The following is a 25,099-nucleotide window of genomic DNA, read 5'->3' as shown; positions in this document are numbered from 1 at the left end:
GTCTGCTAAGAAATACATTATTATTATTATTATTATTATTATTATTATTATTATTATTATTATTATTATTATTATTACAGTATAGTTACCATGATAATTAATCAAACAAACATGGCAAGTTTTGTAACACAATCATTTTTAGTTATATTAAGATTTATTTTGTTTGCCAACATGAGGTGGATGTTACACAGAGTGACTTTTGTTTATGTTTAATGTAAAATATATGTATTTCTGTTTTCTGATTTGTTTTGGCTTTTACACATTTATTATTAAATATCTTAACTAATTAATTATAATAAAAGACTATTAGTAAGGTTTTCAAAAGGAGGAAGATAAGATGTTGGTTATAAAGAGCAGAAAGCTGATACACAATACATTAGATAACGCATTTGAAATGAGTCTATGAAGTTACCTGAATGGTGTTTTAGACATGATGTCGCCAACACCTCCTGCTTTTGCCCCTTTTGAAAATCAGGTTTTTTATTTGTGTATTTCTCTATTACATCTTTATTGCAGTGTTGAAGAGACAGAATCTCATGTGTGTTGCTGAACATTTTTACGACCCAAGGACACAAAACAGTAACATAAAATATAAATTATTGCAGTGGTTAGAAATGTTATTCAGTTTCCAATTAACTGGTTTTACTGGTTCTATACTGGATAAGTATCCTATACTTACCCTCCATCATCACTGTCTTGCTCTCACTGTGTGGAGAGATTATCGTCTGTCCTTCCAGAGTTAGTTCTGCAGCGCAGCTCACAGAGACCTCCCTTCTGCCCCCCCTGTCTCTCTGTCCGAGCAGCTCACTCACCTGAGCTGTGATGATACACACTTTATGCTCCTCATTGTAGAGCTCTGATCTGAACGGCTCTGTGCTGTTCCCAATATAGAAGTGACAGCGTGTTGCTTTATCAGGTTCACATCTAATCAAAGCAGGTCTGTCCTCAGTTACGACAGTGGGGGGTATGCTAATGTCAGGTCTTGTCTTGACATCTGTGGAAGGAAAAAACAGAAGTAGGTGCAAAACATTTTAGTAATAAAAAAAATGTGTTGATATTCTGTATGTGTGTAATTAATAATTTCAATAATTTTTTACTTTTCTAGTCATGGCTTGCAGATCATTTTCCTGACCGTAAGAAGTATGTTTAGTGTCTTTTTTCTGTGATTTCATTCAATTATAGAAATATACATTATTCACAGTCATGCTTTGTGATCCTTTCTGTAGTGGAGTACGTACTGTAAACCATCACACTGGTCCTGTTGCTGGGCTGTGAGCGAGTCTCTCCCTGTCGGTAATCACAGAGCACAGGGACCTCAGCCCTGAACCCTGAGGCTCTGCCCCCCAGCAGTTCTGTCCCGCTCACTGACAGCACACAGCCATGGCTGTCCGACTGCGCCTGTCCGAGCTCCTGTCCACCGGCCTCTGTGTAGAAACGACACTGGACTCCTGAGAGAGAGTGCGGGGCGTCACAGCGCAGCTCCACACTGCTGTCCATTCCCGCCACACTGGGGCTCACAGACAGAGTGGGCTTCTCTGGGGCCGACAGGGCTGTAGGAATGGGAGGGAAACAGCACAGAACTATTCAACTTGGCTCATCTTTCAAGTTTTCAAGTTACTTAGTTCACCATTTTTATTCCACAGTAACTCTTAGTTACATAATTGAAAAATGTTGTCAAAGTTAGACTAGATGTATCTGAACTTTCGTCACGTGTTGATGACATTTATAAATCAATACAAAAAGTGTAAATATAAATGTAGCTGTAAACTATAAAGCATCATAATCAGAACTATACAACCTTCAGAGTATGCGGTCTGAGATTATCATTTTCTCAATTTTTTCTAATTCGCAATTAGTTAAATTTCCAAAATATTTTAGTAATGATCAAAGCAGGTCATTAATTTATATTTTATTTTAAGCTTTGCACTATTTAAGGTTTCATGGTTACTTTGAAAAACTTCAGAACATTTTTTAAAATCTGGAACAAAAACGTGACTTTATTATTAACTACTCTGTGCGCCAGTTCAACAGCAGTGCAGAGTCAGTTAATATCACTGAATCTATTTAATCTGACTTCTTTATTCGTTACCTTTACATTACAATTAAGAAGCACAGGGCATAGTGATATGATTCAGTTCATTTACACATTTCTGCCTCTGTGTGTATGGACCACAAAATTGTTGGTAATTGTTGATCAAGAGTTCATGTTAATTTAAATCAGGAAAAAAGACAAAATGTTTATATTTGCTGCAGGAAAATATTATGAAGAATATCTCTAGTGTCAGAAAAACCCTTCCAAAGTGCTGAAGGGATGACTGTGTGGATATGTTTCCCACCCTGCAGTGCCATTATTTCCCCTGTTGAATCGGCAGATTTACATTACAAATGTCATAATAAGCATTGTGTTAAAACTGAAACTTATCCTAGGTTCCTAAACTCAATAAAATATAGAAGCTCCATATAGAAGTTGAACACAAAAGTAAGTTAACAGATAAAGTGTATTCTGTGCAATAATTGCCAGTTACTATAATTCCTAACTATTTATATATTTAATAGATTATTTACATTTGAAATATAAATGAACACATTTTAATCTGCACAATAAAGAACAAACTAAAATAAAATACAATGTACAACTTACCTGAATCGATTGCTTGTGCCATAACCCAAATTCCAACTGTGATGAAATAATATATTACAAAACGTATTAATGATTGTATCCATGTGCAAACATTCAGCTCAGAAACAGAGCACATGTTCCTATAACAACGTAAGTGTCCAAAATAGTCAAGAACTTGAAACATAAGACCAGCCAGGAAATATACTTACGCAGTTCACAAAATGTCAAAAACCGATACATTTCCTTGTTGTTTCCACAGTAAAACTGATCTAGTGTCTGACAAATGTAAGGGCAGGACTTAAATGTACAGTAGAGCCATTTGTAGAAACAGGAAATACGAAACTCAACTCACAACACCTGAGTTAATTCTGTGTTTCTTTACAAAAACAACAAAATAAAAAGAATTAGAGAAGTGAAAACTAGCCAGACCAAGTTATCAGCTGCTGAATTATGAATTATGTGCAGTGTCTGTCACTGGCCTAGGAAGTGAGATGACTGAGAAATAACCTTATTTTAACAAAAGGAAACAATATCAAGACATAAGCAAATGCTGTTTAAATTGGCCTTCGGTCACCAGGGGAAGTTGAGAACGCACCTGGTGACTCATTGGATGGTTCCTTTATGTTCTCTTTCATATTCTTGAATTAGTGTAATTTTACTGTTTTAGTCTTTTGAGCTGTCAGAGCTACTCAGCTCCTGGCACATCAAAACTGTTCACAGTGAGATGCCTGCAGCTGTTTGTGGTCCATAGCGGCAATCATCGATAACACTTTAGTTTAGGGGTTCACAGCATCCCTGCCCCCACACCTGCGCCAGCTCAGACTTCTCCTCCTTGTTTCCTTGATGCCCACACGTCCGATCAGCAGGTTTTGTATATACATTGAAATACCTACCTGCTGGAGACCTTCCAAAGCAGTGGAGACTGCCCAGCTGGATTATGATTTCAATTAATTAATAAGAGCCCCTTTGATCTCAGTGGATTGGCTCTGAGGAGAGCTGAGCCGGCTGTATGAGCTGTGTGTCTCAGGAATGGAGAGATAAAACAGACCAGCTGCTCGGCTCACCTGTGACAAACAGCACAATGAGATTATGGGGGTTGGGGGGACTCTGGAGTTCAGCAGACACACATTTTTACAGCTTGGTCTTTTGACAGAGGGCTACACTGGGTTTGGTAACAAGTATCTGTAGTTCTAGTTAAATTATACTACAAACTTATTGTGGTTTCCAACTGAGTTTTAACGAATACATTTGATATGATTACCTATTCCAGTGTGTTTGTTTTTTGCATTGTTCCCCTTAAGCAAGAGGAATATATGATAAACAGTTTCTTATTACAGAGTGTCACCCTGGTATATTCTGCTTGGGCTATCAGTCGGCTTGTTGGCTTAAATGGACCAAAGCTCATATGCTTCTCAGTTTTGAATTAAAATTATATGTTTGAAAGTGATTAAAAGGGGCCTGCAATGAAACAATCTACTTCTAAGGGCCACCACTGAAGAAGAAGTAGCAGTACAAGAAGAAGAGGAAGGATCTGTAATGTCTCTTCACTTGCTGTGCTTTCTGCAGGTGTATCAGTAGCTCCCTGAGGTCAAGCGTGTGGCTGGCTTTCTGCCACTGACCAATCGGGTGAGAGGTTTCCACAGCAGTGTGGTCTGAAGCAGCGAGCGTCACATAACAGCAGAGAAGGGGGCGAGGGGAAACCTAAAAATATCTGAGGTCTGCTACTGACTCTGAATCTTTTTTAAGCAGCGTGTCATTGCACTGCACTGGCCATGACCTTGTGTCCCATCCCATTGCAGACCTTAACCTCGTACACTTTCCTGCTGCTCCTCTAAAGATAGTCCTCTGCTTCTTCTGGTCTCTGGTCTCTGCACTGTACCCCATACCACCTCTTACACTGACACTGTTCCCCCCTCCCAGCACACCTCTCCTTTAACTCTGTGCCTGTACATTACATTATTTGCCATTTAAATGGCATTTGTACCCATTTATACAGCCTTCCAGTTACAAGTCCAGAGCCCAAACCAGTATTCCACAGTGCTCTCACCCCATTTGTATGCACACACACACAAATGTACTGATGCACTGCACATATACTGTATCCCACACTTTCTGCATTTCTTCTACATTGCTTCCTGTATTGCATAACAGCTTATAAGTATAACACTTAGTGGTTTTCTGTTGTGACCCTTTTAAGTCCCCTTCATTTATAGGTTGTTAAACCTATACAGTGGAAAGCGTGTACAATTCCAGTACAATCCTGTGCACAAGTTCCACTTAATAAAGATCATTGCTAATAATGAAATAACCTGCAGAAGTAATCGTGATAAACAAGATCCCGTTCAGTAGCTGCCGAGGGTGAAACACTCATCCGGGTAAACTGCGGAGGACCAGGGTTGACTTTCGATCTGACATATCAAGATTTCATTTCTGCAAAACCAGCCCCTGCATTAGGACTGTGTTAGTTATTAGAAAGGAGAAACTCTAGGATGTGAGACCCCAGACCATCTCAGTTCTGCAGTCTTTGGACAGACAGAGGTCAGACACCGTGCACATGTTCAACTACTGCGCTGAAAGTGGTGTCGCAGTGTGTAAAAGCAATTTCAAAAAACAACAAGCTGAACATCCATTCATGCTTGTTAGGGGTTCAGAAATGCAGCACTTTGGCCTTGTAAGGTGAAGTGTAACTGTTGTGTACAATAAATGAACCACACACACACACACTTAGAGAATCTCTCAAATGTATCTTTGGTTTAGGGATTAATAAACAAGGTAAAGCTTACTGTGAATTTGTGAAACAATAAGGAGTTAGGCCATCTGTCTGTCATGGTTTTCAGAACCCTGTTTACTTTGTTTTTTTATAAAATGTAAGATAAATAATACTTCAATTCTTATGTCCCTCTCCTATGCTATGTAGTGCTCTTTGAAGACAAGAATGCAACACTGAAAATGTATTTTTTTAGAGATATGTTCAATACCTCAGATGTGGCAGCAAGTCACAATGTGTGTAATAATCTGACTGAGATGCATGTTAAGGTTCTGGCCATTTATAGCAGATTGTGAAAATAGACACATGCTACTCTATGAGGTAAAGAGTGTCAGAGCCTTATTTTTAAGAGTGCAAATACAACTGAGAAAAAATATACTTATTTTACTTTGTTTCAATTTATTTATTAATTGATGTTTGTTTATTGATCCATCTCTGAACAAAACTAGCAGTGGTAGACAGTCACGGTGATAAAGAGAGGTCAGATTAATTACAAACATTATATATACAGTGCATACATATCTCTCATGTATCTTTCTAAAAAATGTCCCAAGAATTTGCCATAGTCTCAAGAGTTTTCTGCTTCTTCGTTATAAATGCTCTGAAAAATGTCCCCTGTAAATACAGTTGTATTGTAAAATACAGATGAATAACTAAACTGAAAAAGTAAATTAAATTAAATGAAAATCTGCACTGTGTCTTATAGATGTTTAAAGGCTTAGGCTCAATACAGAAACTAAACTCATAGTACTGCAGGTCCTCTATTTCTTCTCAGTTGCCAGTTGCCAGTTGCCAGTTGCTCAGACAAACTTGTGTATATTCCTTCTTAGTCATTTGCACTATCTTTAGGTGCTCTGCTTTACAAATAAGTAAATTACGTTCCTATATCCAGATACTTCATTCAGAAACTCTAAGCCATATAGCCATAGCAAAGGAGGGACAGGGATGTGAAAAGTCTCAGAGTGAGTCAGTCCCTCTCCTGCTGAAGTCAGAGAAAACAAGCCAGAGAGCGGCTGAGACTATAAGACTGACTAATTAAAACATGCAATTGGCACATGTAAATCATAAAATCTTATTTTAGCAAATATATAAACAAATTAATATACCTTCCTAATTGAGAAATTTAGGTTTGTGGTAAAGAAGTTGTGTATGACAGGAGACAGCTTTCAATTCTGTTTTTTACAATAAAGGTCTGTGCTCACTAAAGCACGGCAGATGTTTAAGACCCCCTCCCCACTGACAGATGGGCTGCCATGCCCCTTTTCACAGAGACTCTAGCACCAAATTCCAATTAAAGTCAGCACTGCAAGATTTTTTGTGAAATACAGACAATCAAGGTACTTTATATAATTCATAAACCAGGGAAACAAACCCAAATAAAACTACGTGCTGGTAACAGAAGCTTTAGCAAAACAAGAAAAAGGTGACTTAAATTAATCACACTTAAAGGTGGGGTATCATCATTCTTTTTTTACATTAAAAGTTGTACCTATACTTTCGAAATATATCCTTAAAGTTTCATTCACATTCGTTACTTATAAGATGGAGAGAAAAAAAACAGACACTAATGCATTAAAGTAGTTAACTGTAGTTTCTGTTTGTTAATACTGTATTAAAATGACGTAACGTGCAATTACTCTCCAGTCAGTAACATTGCTCTGCTGTTCAGAGGCGGGATGTTGAACTGATCTTCAGGATTACATGTTTGTTGTCAGTGATTCAGCAACCGGATTAATTATATCGAAAGTGTAGGGATAATTAACACGTTCATTTATTTAAATTTAGCAGCTAATTTTAAAGGCCGTTCTGTCTCAAAATGTCCCGTGATTGCGGGTCAGGTGACAGCCCTGCAGAGCAGCTCATCACAGAGAGAGGTGCGTCTCCCAGCTCGGGCTTCTGTACAAAATAGTGAGTCTCTCGTTTCTTCACTGTACGTTTATTAGGGCCTCAATAGTGCAGAGGCGCTGTTGTTAAGTACCATATATTAAACACCTATTTACCATGGTATCTCTCCCCTGGGTGTGTTTTTTTTTTTTGGTAACGGGTTTTCGGCAGCAAACAATACCTGGTGTGACATCATGCATAAATTAGCTGCAGCTTCAAGATTAACCCTTACCTTAAAAACAAAACAAAAATGCAATATTTCATCCCACCATTTATATTCAAATCGTAGAAAATAAATGTGACCAACTCATTAATACAAATCAACCACAAGATACTTTTGAGCAACACATTTCAAATGTAGCATTACTGTAAAAGAACACCTGACTTGTTTGGTATCAAATGTAAGGTCATGCTTTGAGGACTTGAAAATGTAAATCATAGAACTACAGTTTTAAAATATAGAGAGTTAGAAACTCTACATAACATTTGTACTGTTTTCACATTCCTCAAAGGCATCACACCCCCAATACACATCCTGTAGGAATCAAGGGAGAGGAATGGCAAAGACAGTTTTGATTTGAATTTCAATTTTATTACCCCAAGCCTGACCAATCAGAAGTTTGGAGGCAGAGAGATTACAATCTCTTTGTCTGAAACATATAATAACAGAACATTAAAACTATCTATCAATTTGGAGTTTGAACAACCTGGGAGCGAAAAAACTCTAGGAGTGGAACAACAGGAAGATTGGAAGGAACTGAAGTGGAAATCCAGAAATTAATCAATACCAGAACTTCTCCACCAAACAACTGAAAACTCAAATCGACAATCTGCCAGCCCTCCCCACTATCAAATTAACTGAATCTCAGTAAACCACACAGGTAGTATATTTTGAGTACTATCCAAGTATTAGGTAAATCACAATTATATAAAACCTAGTTGTGTATGAGAAGTTGTAGGAATGGGTAGCATAATACTCTTATTGTGTTATTTTACATGTTTTGTGCCTCGTGTCAAAACTGCAGAATTAAATAGATCTCTCTCTCACTCTCTATTTTAATGTTATCCACCATGATTTTCTCTATCCTATCTTTCCAAATACATGTTGTCCATTGACATTTTAATAATGTTTTGTTTTGTTTCTATAAAACAAAACAGCCTGAGGGTGAAATCATAGCAGATCAACCTCACTGCTAATCTGAGTTTGTATTAGTCAAGTATTGTGGTAACTTTGCATATCAACCCGGTCTCGTTTTCAGAGGACTTGACTGCTGTGGGTTATATGTATTGGAGTCACTAGATAGCAGGATTTTATTCAGCAATTATTATTGATATCGATAAAAGGTAAACAAGCCAAACTCCAATTTAAAGTCCTAGGCCAAACAAAAGTACTTACTAATAAAAACAATAACTACAAAACTATAAATGAAAGGCAATTTGTCCATTGCAACATTTTCACTGTATCATAGTATCAGCATCCCTTCACACATCCTTTTGAAACTATTTACATGCAACAAGAACCAGAAGACACACAGGACCAGTGTTGGCCACCCCTGGAATATGTCAAAGGCAAAACATACCAACTGGCTCAGTGGTCAGTGCTGTAATGAAGGCACCATCATCTTACCAGCTTCTACCCCAAGCTGCAAGGCTTCACTCACGGTGGAGTTCTGTCCAAGGTGCTGGTACTGGCACCAGTATCGGGCAGGTTTTGCTGCCTGTTGACTTGGACTATAATGACCAATTGAGTATTGTTGCCCAGAGCTTGTGCTCTATACAGGGACTCCCCAATGTGCTCCCTCTCATACACAGAGAACACTGCGCCAGGGAACATCACGGCGGACAGAGACCTCCTCTGCCCTGGAGTGATAAACAGACAGGGAGATACCTGGCCTGGGTAGCTCTGAAAGGGAGAGCAGAGAGAAAAAAACTCTGTGGTTTTTATGTATATAACAGTGGAAAGCTGCAAGAGACAAACACACAGAAAATATAGAAAGGGAGTGTGAAGAAAGAAAGACGGAGAGGCTAAAAAAACTATTCATTGTGATGCAGTTGAAACTGCAGTGAAAGACAATTGAAAACATGGACATTTCTCCTGCAGATCATCACCTTCTCCAGCAGGCAGCTCCTCACACATTGGGGAGCGCTGTCCATGGTGCTGATACTGGCATCTATACCTGCCCTGCCTGTCGGCTGGGACTGTAAAGATGGCATGGGTATGATTGCCCAGAGCCAGACTGCTGTTTAGGAGCTCCCCAGAATTGCTATCATACAGGAACTCAGCATCAGGGAGCTGGGGAGGGGCGTCACAGTGGACAGAGACCTTCTCTCTACCAGAGTGAGGGGCAGACAGGGAGATATTGGCCTTGGGCTTTTAAGTACAACTATGAGCAGTAGTGGATTCCTCAATCTCAGTTGTGCCTAAAACAAATACAACATCTAGAATTATGAACAGAAATGCTACTTGATGCCAGATTACATAATTCCATGGATTTTAAACCTTAAAATGTCAAAATATATAACTCAATTAATTGAATATTATTAATACAGAAACCTTCAGTAGCATTGTTTAACCAAAAAAAAACCATTAAAAAATATTATCAACAATTACTTGTTCAGCACATACATTTTTTTTAATCATTAGATACAATACTTGACTGTATTTATATGATATATTTATATATATTAACAATGTACCTACCCTCCACCACTACAGTTCTGCAGTGCAGCTCACAGAGACCTCCTTGTTGCCCCCCCTGCCTCTCTGTCCCAGCAGCTTCCTCCCAGGAACAGTGATGGGGCATGTTTTAGTCTGCTCACTGTACGTCTCTAATCTGAATGTGCTGTTCCCGGTATAGAAGTGACAACGTGTTGCTTTATCAGGTTTACATGTAATCCGAGCATACTTCTCAGTAATGAAAGCTGGGATTATCCTAATGTCAGGTCTTGTTCTAACATCTGTGGGGCAATCAAGCAGAAGTATGTGGAAAAAATTAAGAGTAGTTTTAAAGCTCACTGACTGAGTCTGCCTTCAATCAATTAAATATATATTTATTCACAGTGATGGTGTGTGAAATGTAATGCATACGTACTGTAAACCACCACTCTGATGTTAGTTGGCTGGGCTGTGATCGAGGTCCTGCTTCCTGTTGGTAATCACAGAGCACAGGGACCTCAGCCCTGAACCCTGAGGCTCTGCCCCCCAGCAGCTCTGTCCCGCTCACTGACAGCACACAGCGATGGCTGTCCGACTGCACCTGTCCGAGCTCCTGTCCACCGGCCTCTGTGTAGAAACGACACTGGACTCCTGAGAGAGAGTGCGGGGCGTCACAGCGCAGCTCCACACTGCTGTCCATTCCCGCCACACTGGGGCTCACAGACAGAGCGGGCTTCTCTGGGGCCAAGAGGGTTGTAGTTGTAGCTGTAGTAGCAGAAATTAAGTCACAGGTCTGGTTGCACTCAACAAATTCTGTTTTCCAAAAAGAGTTTCTTCGGTTTACATTTCCACATAATGATTGAGCTCTTAATACAATAGATACAAAATATGTAAGGAACGCACCTCCATAGCACGTTCTCACATCCAGAACAGCAGAGTCTACATTCCAAACAAATTTCAACCCGGAGTTCATTTGTAAAATCTTTATTTCTTAAAATCATTATTTCTGGTTATGCAGCAGCACAGTTATGCAGTGACGAATTGTAAAAAGTAACACAAGACTCGGTGTGTGGTAGAAGGCAGCTGCAGAGGAGCCTGACCTGAGAAGTTTCCTCAGACAGTCTCAACAATTCTAAGTTACATTTGGTATTTTATGGGTTGTGAACAAGACAGGTAAGACAGTTCATTCCTTCTTGATTGGTGCAAACAAGCTTACAAAGCAAATTGTAACAAATTAACAAGGGACATTTAGATTACTAACTCCATAGACTTTATGAATGGATAACCTCTTGGTCAAGGATGCTAACAGCACATTTTGTTAAACAACAAGATGCAGGGCAACAACAGAATGCAGAGCCTTAGAGATCAAATAGCTATATTTGAAATGATAGAAAGAATCTATACTGTTGAGAAAGGCTGTGTCAGCCCTTGCCAGGTCCAAAGAGTAACAGAGAGACACAGTCAGCTTTAAACTCTAGAAATGTGGAATTTAGTTCTTCATGCAGTTATTATTATTATAATCAGTATTAATTACAAGAAAATGCAATTTCATAGTCATGGTCTTATATCTTTCTGTCTTTATTTATATGTTGAATAACAGATGCATTCTCACATAGTATCAGACACAGTGCTACAGAGTCCATGTTTTCTTGGAGTTTGGAGCAACTGATAGATTTGTGAAATGCAGACGGAAGCTTGAGCTGAGAATCATTCTGGACATGATACAGAAAACAGACCCCCCCACACACACACACCACCACCAAAACCCCATAAATACTCTATTCTAATTTTTACAGGCAATGAAATACCGCCACGGCAGAACAAGAGATGTTTGACCTTGTTACAAACCACACGTGCAAACATTTATTTTATTTTACTTATTTAAGTTATAGTATATTATCACATCATGAAAAATCATTGCCCTGGGTAATGGCATCTTCTCAGAATTAAATAAGAACAAGCAGGAGAGTGAAGCGTCAGACACCAGTTAAAGTTTTGTACAGCATCAGAATAGGTAAATCTCCCAATAGATAGAAACACATGCCTTGAAAAACAGTTAATAACAGATTAAATAATGCTTTGATAGTGAAACATATTGCAGCCAAACCACAATTGCTAGGAAACACGATGTAGACGCAAGGTGCACAGTGTCTGAGACCATGTCTGTCAGATGGCCGATATCTCCAGTGCAACTCTGTGGCTGAGGTGGACAGAGGTCACTGCCATTACCATGAGGGAGAGCAGGACTCCTCCCAGGATATTCCTGACCAGTAACACGTAGTCTGGAGCTGGGGGACAGATTGGGAAAAAAAACCCACCAAGAACAGTTTAAATAGTTTTTTTGATCAGATTTGATTGTAATACTGCATATGTATGTATTGCAACACTGCTGGGCAGGGCAGGTAAAGACTGCCCTGAATGGCACTACATCCCCCAGAAGTCTCGAAAGATTTGCTGTAGGGCTCCCCCCATTGGCTATCTCCTGCATATAAGCAGGAAGCAGCCATCCTTTGTTGTTGAGAAGGCAGGAGGAGAGACAGTTAGAAATGTACTTGTAACAAACCTTGGACTTGGACTTGGACAGGATTGTTGGATTACAGACACTGGCTTTATTGCCATTTGTCTGTATTTGTTAAATTAGGTACATGTTTAGAGAGGGACCTGTTTTAAGTGTTTAGGTCGGCTCAACAAGGAGCTTTGTTTATACTTTTTGTATGTCCTGCTGTTTGGATCACCTCCTCACTGTGTAAAATATATCACTTCCTCTCACCATATCCCTGCCTGTGTTGCTACTTCCTAGATCCCGCCTGTATATCAAACCTCAGCATCATGTCCAACCCCACACTGTGCCACAGTATTAACACCATTAAAGCAGGCTTTATTAGAAGGAAAACAAGCAGTCCTCTTTCTACAGAGGGTCACGGGATCTCTATAAAGACCGTGGATCATTAATGTTGGCTTGAGAAGACATACAAAAGACCACATGTTACCTGACAGCATGACAACAATATTCAGAGTCTTGCTGACTCTTGAGTGCTTTCCGTGGTGCTGGTACTGGCACCAGTATCTGGCTACTCTCAGCTGCCTGTTGGCTTGGACTGTAAAGACCAAGTGAGTATTGTTGCCCAGAGCTTGTGCTCTATACAAGGGCGTCACAGTGGACAAAGACCTCCTCTGCCCTGGAGAGAGGAACAGACAGGGAGATGTCTGGCCTGGGTAGCTCTGAAAGGAAGATTAATTATAGAGATTTTAAAAGAAAAAATCTGCAATGTGATTTATATAACATGGGGAAGCTGTAAGAGACAACCACACAAAAAATAAAGAAAGGGAGTCTGAAGAAGGGAAGATGGAGAAGCTGAAAAAACCAATCCATCAAACTAAAGAAGAGGACAAATTAAAACATGGATATTTCTCCTTCAGATCCTCACCTTCTCCTTTGGTACTGGCAACAGTATCTGGCTACTCCCTGCTGCCTATTGGCTTGGACCATGGTTTTTAAACCAGTCCTGGAGTACCCCCTGTCCTGCTGGTTTTTGTTCCAACCTAGGTCTTAATTACTTAATAGAATGGTATATTGCTTTGTTAGGTCAATTAAGGATTCAATTAAGCAATTAAGACCTCAGTTGGAACAGAAACCAGCAGGGCAGGGGGTACTGCAGGACCGGTTTGAAAACCACTGGCTTGGAATATAATCAATCAATCAATCAATCAATCCTCACCTCCTCCTTCAGCTCCAGCAGTCATCTCCTTGCTCACTGGGGTGTGCTGTCCTGACTCACTACTTATTCCAGTGGTGTGAATCTCAGGCACAGATGTTACTACAAGATACAACATTCAGAACTATACACAGATACATGAGCTGCTGTCACACTGAATTAGGGAATAAATAACAACATATCTGAAAACGTAATTATTTTAAACCTGAATAGTATAACAGAAACCTGTGGCAGAACTGTGATAAGAACATACATAACAAACTACTGGTGTATAATACATTTATTACACACTGTCTACCATATGCACAACATAGTAAAGAGAATGGATAGCATTTAACTATTTAATTATTACTTAATTTGATGTCTAGTAAACACTTTTGTATGACACTCAAAATTAGGTGTTTCCCTTGTTTAGCCACTAATAGGAAGACTTGGAGAAACAAAGAGATGTGAATTTCAGCAAAGCTTAATTGACACACAATTAGCAATTAATAGGTACATGTGTAATAAGGTCCTTGTAAAGCCTTATACTGTGCCAATAAAGGTCATATTGTGTGATTGTCAGTGAACAGTTAATGACCAATATATGCATAGTAGGTGAACCCTAACATACAGAGTCACTGAAATTCAAAAGATAGACAGATATTCAGTCGTCCAGAGATTCCTACTAACTGGGAGTTGTTTGAGTCTAGGAGGAGAGTGCGTTGGAGAACAAGCATGTGAGAGAATAACAGAAGTATAAGTGTAATGGGACTTTGTGCATGAACTTTGATTACAGACTATGGATGACAGATTTTGGACTGGTTGTGGTGTCTTATGTAGTTATTAGTTGTATTTGTACCTTTTCTGTCTGTCTGTTTGGTTTGAGCACTGTAAAATAAAACACATATTCCCCCACACCCTCATTTCCATGTTCCCTGATCCCCACCTGAGAGCCTACCCTTACCACACACTCTGTAACATATATCTATACTTACCCTCCACCATTACTGTCTTGCTCTCACTGTGTGGAGAGATGAGTGTCCATCCTTCCATAATCAGTTCTGCAGCGCAGCTCACAGAGACCTCCCTGCTGCCCCCCCTGTCTCTCTTTCCCAGCAGCTCCATCAGAGGAACAGCGATGAAACACACTTTATTCTGCTCACGGAACGGCTGTGATCTGAAAGGCTCTGTGCTGTCCTCAGTATAGAAGTGACAGCGTGTTGCTTTATCAGGTTTACATCTAATCAAAGCAGGTCTGTCCTCAGTTACGACAGTGGGGGGTATGCTAATGTCAGGTCTCATTTTGATTTCTGTCGGGAAAAAAACGTTTTTAAAATAAAAAATGTATCGATACTACTTGTGTTTATAATAAATATTTTCATAGTCATGGTCATTAATCATTTTCCTGACTGTAAGGAATATGTTTATTGTCTTTTTTCTGTGATTTCATTCAATTATAGAAATATACATTATTCACAGTCATGCTTTGTGATCCTTTCTGTAGTGGAGTACGTACTGTAAACCATCACACTGGTCCTGTTGCTGGGCTGTGAGCGAGTCTCTCCCTGTCGGTAATCACAGAGCACAGGGACCTCAGCCCTGAACCCTGAGGCTCTGCCCCCCAGCAGTTCTGTCCCGCTCACTGACAGCACACAGCCATGGCTGTCCGACTGCGCCTGTCCGAGCTCCTGTCCATCGGCCTCTGTGTAGAAACGACACTGGACTCCTGAGAGAGAGTGCGGGGCGTCACAGCGCAGCTCCACACTGCTGTCCATTCCCACCGCACTGGGGCTCACAGACAGAGTGGGCTTCTCTGGGGCCAACAAGGCTGTGAAAATGGGTGGGATACAGCACAGAATTTTTCATCTGGCTCATCATTCAAGTTTATCTACTTTAGCAAGTTATTTAGTTCACCTGTGTTTTACAACTTATGCACAGTGTCTCCAACCTATATAGAAGTTGTTAGAAGACGACAATTTGGGAACGTTCAAAAATAGACTGGATAAGATCCTTGGATCACTTAGTTATTAATGGACACTAAACAAGCATGATGGGTCTAATGGCCTCCTCTCGTTTGTACACTTTCTTATGTTCTTTTGTATGTTCTTATATTTCCAAAAATATTATTTCTCAAGAATATGTTTTTAATGTGGAACAAAAGCTTTACTTTTTTATTTGTGTTTATTTTTATCTGTGTGCCAGTTTAACAGCAGTGAAGAGTCAGTTAAAGCAGCTGATTCTAATATATCTGACATCTTCACTTTTACTTTATAATTAAGAAGCACAGGGCATAAAAAACCTTAATTACAGTCCAACTTGTCACAAGGTGCGTTCTCAATACCCCTGGTTGACCAAAGCCAATTTAAACAGCATTTGCTTAAGTCTTGTAATTAATTCCTTTTGTTAAAATTAGATTCATTTTAGGGCAGATTAAGCTTCATTAAGGTTCATTTCCACATTTCTGTGACTATTTCTATAGACCACAAAATTATTGGTAATTGTTAATCAGGAATTAATGACAATATGTACATTTTTGTGGTTTCCTGAAAACATTATGCAGAAAATATTTTGTTCAATCAGCAGATTTACATTACAAATGCCATGAACATTGTGTTAAAAGTACACAACTAATCCTAGGTTCTCACACTTGATAAAATATAGAACCTCAAATAAAATTGACCACAAAAGCAAGTTAACAGTTAAAGTGTATGTGCAATAATTTACAGTTATTTACATTTGAAATATACATAAATACATTTGAATGTGCAAAATTAAGAACTAAATAAAACTTTTTAAAAGTAAATTAAATGTAAAACTTACCTGAATCAATTGATTGTGCCATAACCCATATTCCCACTACAAAATACACACAAACAAAAAATGTGCATGCATTCAGCTTAGACACAGCACACATGTTACTTTATCAACATAAGCATCCAAAGCAGTCAAGAACTTAAAATGTAAGAATATATACTCACAAAGCTCACAAAATGTCAAAAACAATTTCATTTTCTCGTGGTTTCAAAAGAAAAACTGGTCTAGTGTCTGACAAATATAAGGTGTGGGACTTAATTGTACAGGAGAGCCATTTGTGGAAACGGGAAACAATAAACTCAGTCCACAGCACCTCAGTTAACTATGTTTCTTTTCAAAAGCAAACAAATACAAAACTAGACAGATCACGTCATCAGCTGCTAAATTATGTGCAGATCTGTCACTGACCTAGGAAGTGAGATGACTGAGCGATAACCTTATTTTAGCATAAGGAATGAATAACAAGACATAAGCAAATGCTGTTTAAACTGGCCTTTGGTCAACTGGGGGAATTGAGAATGCACCGTGTGACACATTAGACTGTAATTAAAGTTTTGTTATTTTATTTTATATTGTCTTATTCTTTAATTAGTGTAGTTTCTCATATCAAAGATTTCACAGTGAGATTCCTGCAGCTGTTTGTGGTCTGTAGCCACACAAATCAGTAACACTTTAGTTTAGGGGTTCACAGCATCCCTGCCCCACTACAAATGCATTTTGTGGCATCCTTTACTACTTACTTATTATTATTATTATTATTATTATTATTATTATTATTATTATTATTATTATTATTATTATTATGTCATTGGTCCCCTTCCCATTGGAAGTACTTTCATCACAATCATGGCTACTGTAAACCGCCAAAGGAGAGCTCTTCTGTTTTTCAGCTTGTGACGTTTAAACACTTACAGGATTGCAGAAAATTGCCATCTACAAGAGCTCTGGATTTGTCTTCCTGCAGCAGCTATGTTCAGTGGCACTGTGACATATGACTTTGTCTTCCCCGGGACACTTTGAGACAGGAGGGCAATTTAAATTCGCCTTTAAATGGAAAGACATTAACACAGTGGTTCCCAACCCTGGTCTTGGGGACCCACTGTCCCACTTGCTTTTGATCCAAATGCACTCTTAATTAAATAATTAAAACATTAACAGAATTTTCAATTTGCGTCATTCAACTTTTAAAATGGTTTAGCTTACAAATGGTTGGAGAATGCGGGCGCCTTATATTCTTTAAAATTTAACTTAACACCTCCAATAGTTTAAAATTATGAATATGTTCTAAATAGGCAAATTTTTCGTTCAATTAGAGAACTGAGATTTCAGCTGGGAGAAAATCTAGCTGGCCGCTGTGGGTCCCCAAGACCAGAGTTGGGAACCACACCATAAAAATATTAACTAAGAATTATTGACAGCGTTGACAAATTGAGTCCCATTGTATTGCAATAACTCTAATAATGCATTTGTAATCATCTTCTTTATTTGTTTGCCATTATTTGTTCAATAAAGTTGCTGTTTATCTCCCCTTTCATTATGAATATTGATTACTATGACTGATCTACACACTATTCAGATTATGGTTGTAACTCTGCCTGGTATTTTGTAATTGTTTTGCATTTTGCAGCACTCTTTTAAGAAGGCAATGTTGAAACTTTGAATTAACAGTGGCAGACAGTCAGAGTGATAAAGAGAGGTCAGATTCATTACAAACATCATATATACAGTACATATATGTGTGTGTGCGAGAGAGAGACTGGGTGAGCTCCCCCCTGCCGCATGGACTTGCTGTGCTGGTCTGGGAGGCTTAACTGACTGATTGGCCATCATAAGAATGCAGCACCATAAGAATGGACCACACACTTTTTAAGGAGCCTCAACTCCCATGGACTGGAGAAGCAAGACAATTAATACAATAGAGAACAGTAAAGAACCCAGGGATTGTGAGCCAACTGCATATCTGTTTTAGTATTTCAGGCACAAGTGCTGGTGGTTTTGTTTTGAGTTTTATTTTTCAACTTTAACCTTGTTTCTTCCTCCTGTCTCTTGGGTGTCAGCTTACAAAATTATATATATATATATATAATTTTCACAATCTTTAGGTGCTCTTCTATACAAATAAGTAAATGAGGTTGCTATAAGCAGATACTTAAATCAGAAACTATAGGCCACAAAGCCATAGCAGAGGAGGAACAGTGATGTGGATATTCTCAGAGTGAGTCAGACCGTGTCTTTCTGAAGTCAGATGGTGAAGAACCCAGTCTTGATGCACAGAACATAAATGTATTTATTTAACATGCCCGACCTGTAAGACCCCTGACATGGAAGCTCTCCACCTGAGTCTCTCTCTGAACAGCAGAAGTTAACAGCTTTTATACAATGCATGACATGTGGTTCTGTAGGCAGGGTCAGTCACAGGTTTCCCAAAGTGTCTTGAGGTCAGGTCCCTGACCCTTGTAATGTTTGTGGTTGTCTTCCTGAGGTGGGCGGGGAGCATCATGGAAGCAGGTGTTTTCGTGTTATGGCATACAAACTGCCCAATCTCACAGTTTTCTTTAATGATGCACAATGAGGTAATCAATCACAATAATGTAACATCTTCAGCTTTGAGAGAACAACAGGAAATCAACAAATGGAAATGAATCAAACTGGCAACTGAGGGCTACTTATCTGTTTGGGTGTTCCTCTTATCATAATAAACAGAAGTCAAAGTGGAGAGAAGAATGTCTAGAGGTTATATTCCTGTCGATAAATATAATTTGCTCAGTCTGCATACTATTATTAATATAAAACATTATACAGTTTATATAAAACATTAATACAGGCTCTTCAGATGGGTTTGCAGAACATGAGATAAAAGGCCGCATGTCAAAACATAATTTATTTAGCGGCGATGGGACACAAAAAAACGCAATACTGTAAGCATGACATGCACTTCACTGATACCAAGCCAGTGGGTAAAAACACAATTCAATTATTTTTTGAGACATCGGTGAATATGGACTGTTTTTAGACCGGACCTACTGTCCATCCTCCATTGATAATTGTTCTATATAAAATTCCTGGAATAAGGCACCCTGCATTTAAGATTTATTAAAGCTATTGTAGCACCAGCTATTTTTAAACTTACATATATATGGAGGCGTGGAGCTGGAGGGTTAAAACATGCTGTGTGTACACTGCATACAGAAATAAATAGAGCAATATATAAATAAAGGCTACTTCAAGACATCACGTTTAAAATTAAGCCTATCCATTTGCCTCTCCATGGGATCAAATGAAAGACGACAAATGCAGCGCTGTATACGGAACTGAGAGAATAACGATAAAGCAAGTGAATAGCCGCTTCTGGAAGCATGGAGCCAGTGGGCTAAAGCATGCCATGTGCAGCACCAGGAAGCTGCAATGCGTAAGGCTGAAGCAAGTGAATGCCACCTTCTGGGGGGGCGGGAAAGCATAGGATAAAGTAGCATTTTTATGCGTCTAGCGGGGATTTGTGGTAGTTTTTCTGGACCCAACTCACCTCGATTCCATAAAAATGTCTGCTACTAGGCGCTTCAATGCATGTAGAATCTCGAGGAATCAGGGGTTTGAAATGAGTCTGTGAAGTGATCTGAATGGTGTTTTAGACATGATGTCACCACCACCTTCTGCTTTTGCCCCTCTTGACAATCAGGCTGCTTATTTCTGTATTTCTGTATTACATCTTTATTGCAGTGTTCAAAAGACAGAATCGCATGCGTGTTGCTGAACATTTTTACAAGCCAAGAATACAAAACAATAACATGAAATATAAATGATTGCAATGGTTAAAAATGTTATCCAGTTTCCTATTAACTGGTTTGACTGGTTATTTACTGGATAAGTGTTGTAATGACCCAGGGGTCCTGGCCACAATGGGGACTTAAACCCCATTCTCATGCACCACAATGCAGCAATCTTACCACATCACTAAAGGGCCAAGACCTCTTAGTGAGGCTCGAGATCACTACAGTATCCTATACTTACCATTCACCATCAATGTTTTGATCTCACTGAGTGGAGAGATGATCGTCTGTCCGTCCAGAGTCAGTTTTGCAGCGCAGCTCACAGAGACCTCCCTGCTGCCCCCCCTGTCTCTCTGTCTCAGCAACTCCCTTGCCAGAGCTCTGATAAAACACACTTTATGCTCCTCACTGTACGGCTCTGTGCTGTCCTCAGTACAGAAGTCACAGCGTGTTGCTTTATCAGCTATACATCTAATCAAAACAGGTCTGTCCTCAGTAATGATTGTGGGGACTATGTTAATATCAGGTCTTGTCTTGACATCTGTGGAGGGGAAAAACAGGAGAATGTGCAAAAAATGATAGTAATTTTAATAATCTCTCAATTCTCTTTGTATTTTTAATGAATACTGTCAGTGAAAAATAATACCCTTAGACTTTTCTAGTAACTCATAGTCATGGCTTGCAGATAATTTTCCTGACAATAAAAAATATGTTTATTGTCTTTTCTCTTAGACTACATTCAATTGTAGAAATATGCATTATTCACAGTCATGCTATGTGATCCTTTCTGTAGTGGAGTACGTACTGTAAACCATCACACTGGTCCTGTTGCTGGGCTGTGAGTGAGTCTCGCCCTGTTGGTAATCACAGAGCACAGGGACCTCAGCCCTGAAACCTGAGGCTCTGCCCCCCAGCAGCTCTGTCCCGCTCACTGACAGCACACAGCCATGGCTGTCCGACTGCGCCTGTCCGAGCTCCTGTCCATCGGCCTCTGTGTAGAAATGACACTGGACTCCTGAGAATGCAGAACATTCTTTTATCTCTAGGAAACAACACAGAACAATTCATTTTCTTTCTTCCTATGATCTTATCTACTTTAACTTAGTTAATTTGTGTTTTACACTTATACAAAGTGTCCACAACCTATATCCCATATAAGTCCATTTGAAAATGTTTAAAAAAAACAGAACATACATTTTTCTTCTTTATCATATGAAGATTGTGCAGTTGTTTTAGCATTGCACTGTTTAAAGTGTTACGGTTACTTTGAAAAAGCAATTTTCAAATCTGGATCTATTCATAAACATGACTTTTTAATTAGCTAATATGTGTGCCAGTTTCACAGCAGTGAAGAGTCAGTTAAAATCGCTGATTCTCATATATCACACATTTATTCTTTACTTTTTATTTTGTATGGACCACAAATTGATGGTAATTGTTGATTTTTATTTAAATCCAGAAAATAAGAGAAAATGTTTATATTTGCTGGAAAATATTAAATGCAGAAAATCTCTGGAGTCAAAAAACTGTTTTCGATGTGCTGAAAGGATGACTGTGTGAATATGTTTCCCACCATGCAGTGGCATGAATTCTCCTGTTAACTCCCATTGAATCAGTAGATTTACATTACTGTAAAAATGTGTCAAGAATGCACAACAGAAACGTATCCTATACACAATCAATAATATATAGAACCTCAAAAGAAAGTTAACAGTTAAAGTGTATTCTGTACAATAATTGGTAGGTACTATACTTACTACTAATATATTTAATACATTGTTTACATATGAAATTAAATTAACACATTTGTAGCGTAAGGCACACTTATAAATTTCAATTAAATAAGTGAATTTATAGTATCACCTTATCACGAATCCTGGAATCTTGTAGAACTCAATTTCTGTAATAATTGGACGTAGACACCAATTCCAAAGATATAAATTGTCAAATGTATTCAAAAACAAAGACTAAATGTAGCACTACACTAATTATACAAAAGGGAAAAACTAATTAAAATTCAACTCTAGATCAACAAATCAAAGACAAATCACTTCCGTGACCAAATCAAAGACCATGGGATCGCATATGATAACACACAAATCGTTAAACAAAAAAGGTTATAAAAACATTGACTACAATACCGGTTAGTAAGACGAAGGTGAGTCTCTCATTAGTATTGTTAGTCAGACATTAAATAACTACGCAGGTTAGTATTTATGTCAGGTAACTTCTCGTTATATATATATCAGTCTCATTTACGTTTAGGTGCCGAGAAAGATCCTATCATTACTTGTTACCACAATTTCCTTTAACTGATTATTATTCAATGATTAAGGATAGGCAGGGCCACCAATAATCTAATGTCTATTAACTTGTGTCAATTTCAGACTAAACAGTTAAACAGGAATGAGAAGATTTTTCTCGGCGTTGACAGATTTTATTTCTAAAATTATCAACAAAACAGTTTAATGCAACACACATTTATATTTAAGAAAACTAAATGATATTACACATTCTAGAGTTATGAATCACAGATTAACATTTCTAATTAATTTCTCAAATGTCATGAATCATGAACTCCAAACTGTTAAACTTATCTGAACTTCGTCGCAGAGAGGCCTCTCTGTCTTTGGGCTCAGATAACAGCACACGGCACGAGGTCCGTGTGGTTTGGAACAAAGGCAGTCCGGTTCGACTTTGTCCAAGAACTTCCACTCAGTCGATGCACCTGGAAGTTGGGGTTTCGCGAATGTAGAGTCTTTTCCAAACAGATTTTCCACTGGTTTGAAGGCTCCAAGGTTGTGCACAAAATCTTCTTTGTAAGCAGGGGTTCCACCGTAGTTACTTGAAGATGAAGTCTTTGAGGAAAGCAGGGCCCTGTTTGTTCCAAGGGTCAAGTTTCTTAAGACTCGAATAGCTATTTAAATGACTGACACTTTTGTATACAGTCGACTTAGTCAATTGTCCAGCTGTAAAACTCCACTGATCAGGTGGGCACAGGCGGGCAGCGCAGTCTGTAAAGTTCTTTATTTAATAAAGTCCTTTAAAAGAATTCTTCGTACGGCTCAATCTCCTTCTCCCAGTTTAACTCTTCTGTTGCCGGCAAAGACTTGGTTGGTTTCTGGTTCCGGTTCTGGCAACAGAGCTACAGGTTGAGCTGTGGCAGCGAGTTTCTGGTTCAGATGAGAGAGAGAGAGAGAGAGAAAGAAAGTCCGCTGTTTCTTATAGTCTGTCAGATCAATAGGTGATTGGTTCCTGAGTTCTTGAGATTGGATTTCGGTTTCAGCCCCCAGTGTCCTATTGGAGGGGGGCTTGATTTATGACTGATGTCAATCCATGCCATCTTTTGGAAATGCCGGTTGGCCCGGGTTCGTAGCTCTGTGTCGGGATTTCGGCTCTCGTCCATTTCAAAGAGTTTTTATTACCTACAGGCCCCCTTCACCAGACATCTCACAGCAGGATTCCAAACTATTTGGCCTATTCTCAGTGCCATCCTCCCAGACTGTCACTTTGATGTAAACCAGTCCCACGCTTTAAGGAAATCTGATAACTTTGGGGGGAGAGGTCTTCTTTGGATCAGTGCTTAAAAAATAAGCTTTCAAAGAAAAGAACACCATCACTACCATGAAACACAGAGGAGAATCAGTGATGGTTTGGGGCTGCTTTGCTATGCAGGGCACGATGAAATCAGAAGACAATCAAGGCATTCTGGAGCAAAACGTACTGCCCAGTGTCAGAAAGCTGTGTCTCAGTCGCAGGTCATGGGTCCTCCAACAGGATAATGACCCAAAACACACAGCTAAAAGCACCCAAGAATGGATAAGAACAAAACATTGGACAGTTCTGAAGTGGTCTTCTATGAGTCCTGATCTAAATCCCATTGAACATCTGTGGAAAGAGCTGAAACTAGCAGTTGGGAAAAGGCACCCATCAAACCTGAGAGAACTGGAGTGGTTTGCTCAAGAAGAGTGGGCCAAACTACCAGTCGAGAAGTGTAGAAATCTCATTCAGAGCTACAGACAGCGCTTGATTGCAGTTATTGTCTCTAAAGGCTGTGCAACTAAATATTAGGTTAAGGGTCCCAATATTTTTGTCTGTGCCATTTCCATTGGTTTTACTATTTAACACTAGAAGCGCCAAGCTGGTCAATGTGACTGTTTTGGTTATTAAAATTTGAATTACTCTGTGTTCCTAAATACACTGCGCATACTCGTTCATGACTTTTCCTAAATATATGTATTAAACATGCCTACAGCATTTCAGCTGGATAAATGCGAAAATAAATAAGATATAAACACATTTACCTAGAAGGGCCAAAATCGTGTTATTTTGACCGGTCATTTAAATACATAGTAACTCAAATATAACACATAATCCTGCCTTCCCTTTACAATACAGTCAGTCTGGCACTCAAGTGGCAATCTCTACCTGTCTGCAGTCTTTCATGTGCTTGAAAAATACACGCATTGTACAGCATTACAGGTGTTTTCTTACAGCTGTACTCAGATTGAGTGGATACAGTGATTACCCGCAAATAAATATATACAAATGAATGAATTAATACAAATGAACAAATATATACAAATGAATACAAGCATCGTATGTTGAAAACAAAGTTTACACGGTGTTGAAAATGTTTACTTTAGTGTACAATTATGTTTTGATAAATGCAATAGTTATTTTTGAACTATAAAATATTGCTTTTGAGCATTAGTCCAATATTTACATTTACACTTGTTTCATTCTCTTATTGTATCCCGTTTTTGATCGTTTTGCTCATTGTAGGCTTTATAGTTATTCATGTTTTTACTGCAGTGTGCGTGTTTAGAAAAAAGTGTGTTATTTATAGAAATAATAATAATATTTTATGATTACGTTTCAATTTAAATACTA

At 38.8% G+C, this 25,099-nt stretch overlaps 1 long non-coding RNA gene across 1 annotated transcript; it reads right to left on the bottom strand.

Annotated features, from left to right (window-relative positions):
• Nucleotides 1–346: 346 nt before the first annotated feature.
• On the bottom strand, nt 347–2,905 carry LOC136759282 (uncharacterized). Its single transcript, XR_010820020.1, has 4 exons — nt 2,830–2,905; nt 2,642–2,677; nt 1,239–1,550; nt 347–994 (listed from the first exon to the last, which is right to left on the bottom strand). It is a non-coding gene; the product is annotated as an uncharacterized LOC136759282 (long non-coding RNA).
• Between the last annotated feature and the right edge of the window lie 22,194 nt (nt 2,906–25,099).

The sequence above is a fragment of the Amia ocellicauda genome, chromosome 9, assembly GCF_036373705.1.
Source record: "Amia ocellicauda isolate fAmiCal2 chromosome 9, fAmiCal2.hap1, whole genome shotgun sequence".
NCBI classification, from domain to species: Eukaryota; Metazoa; Chordata; class Actinopteri; order Amiiformes; family Amiidae; genus Amia; species Amia ocellicauda.
This window is presented reverse-complemented; position numbering and strand designations above follow the sequence as displayed.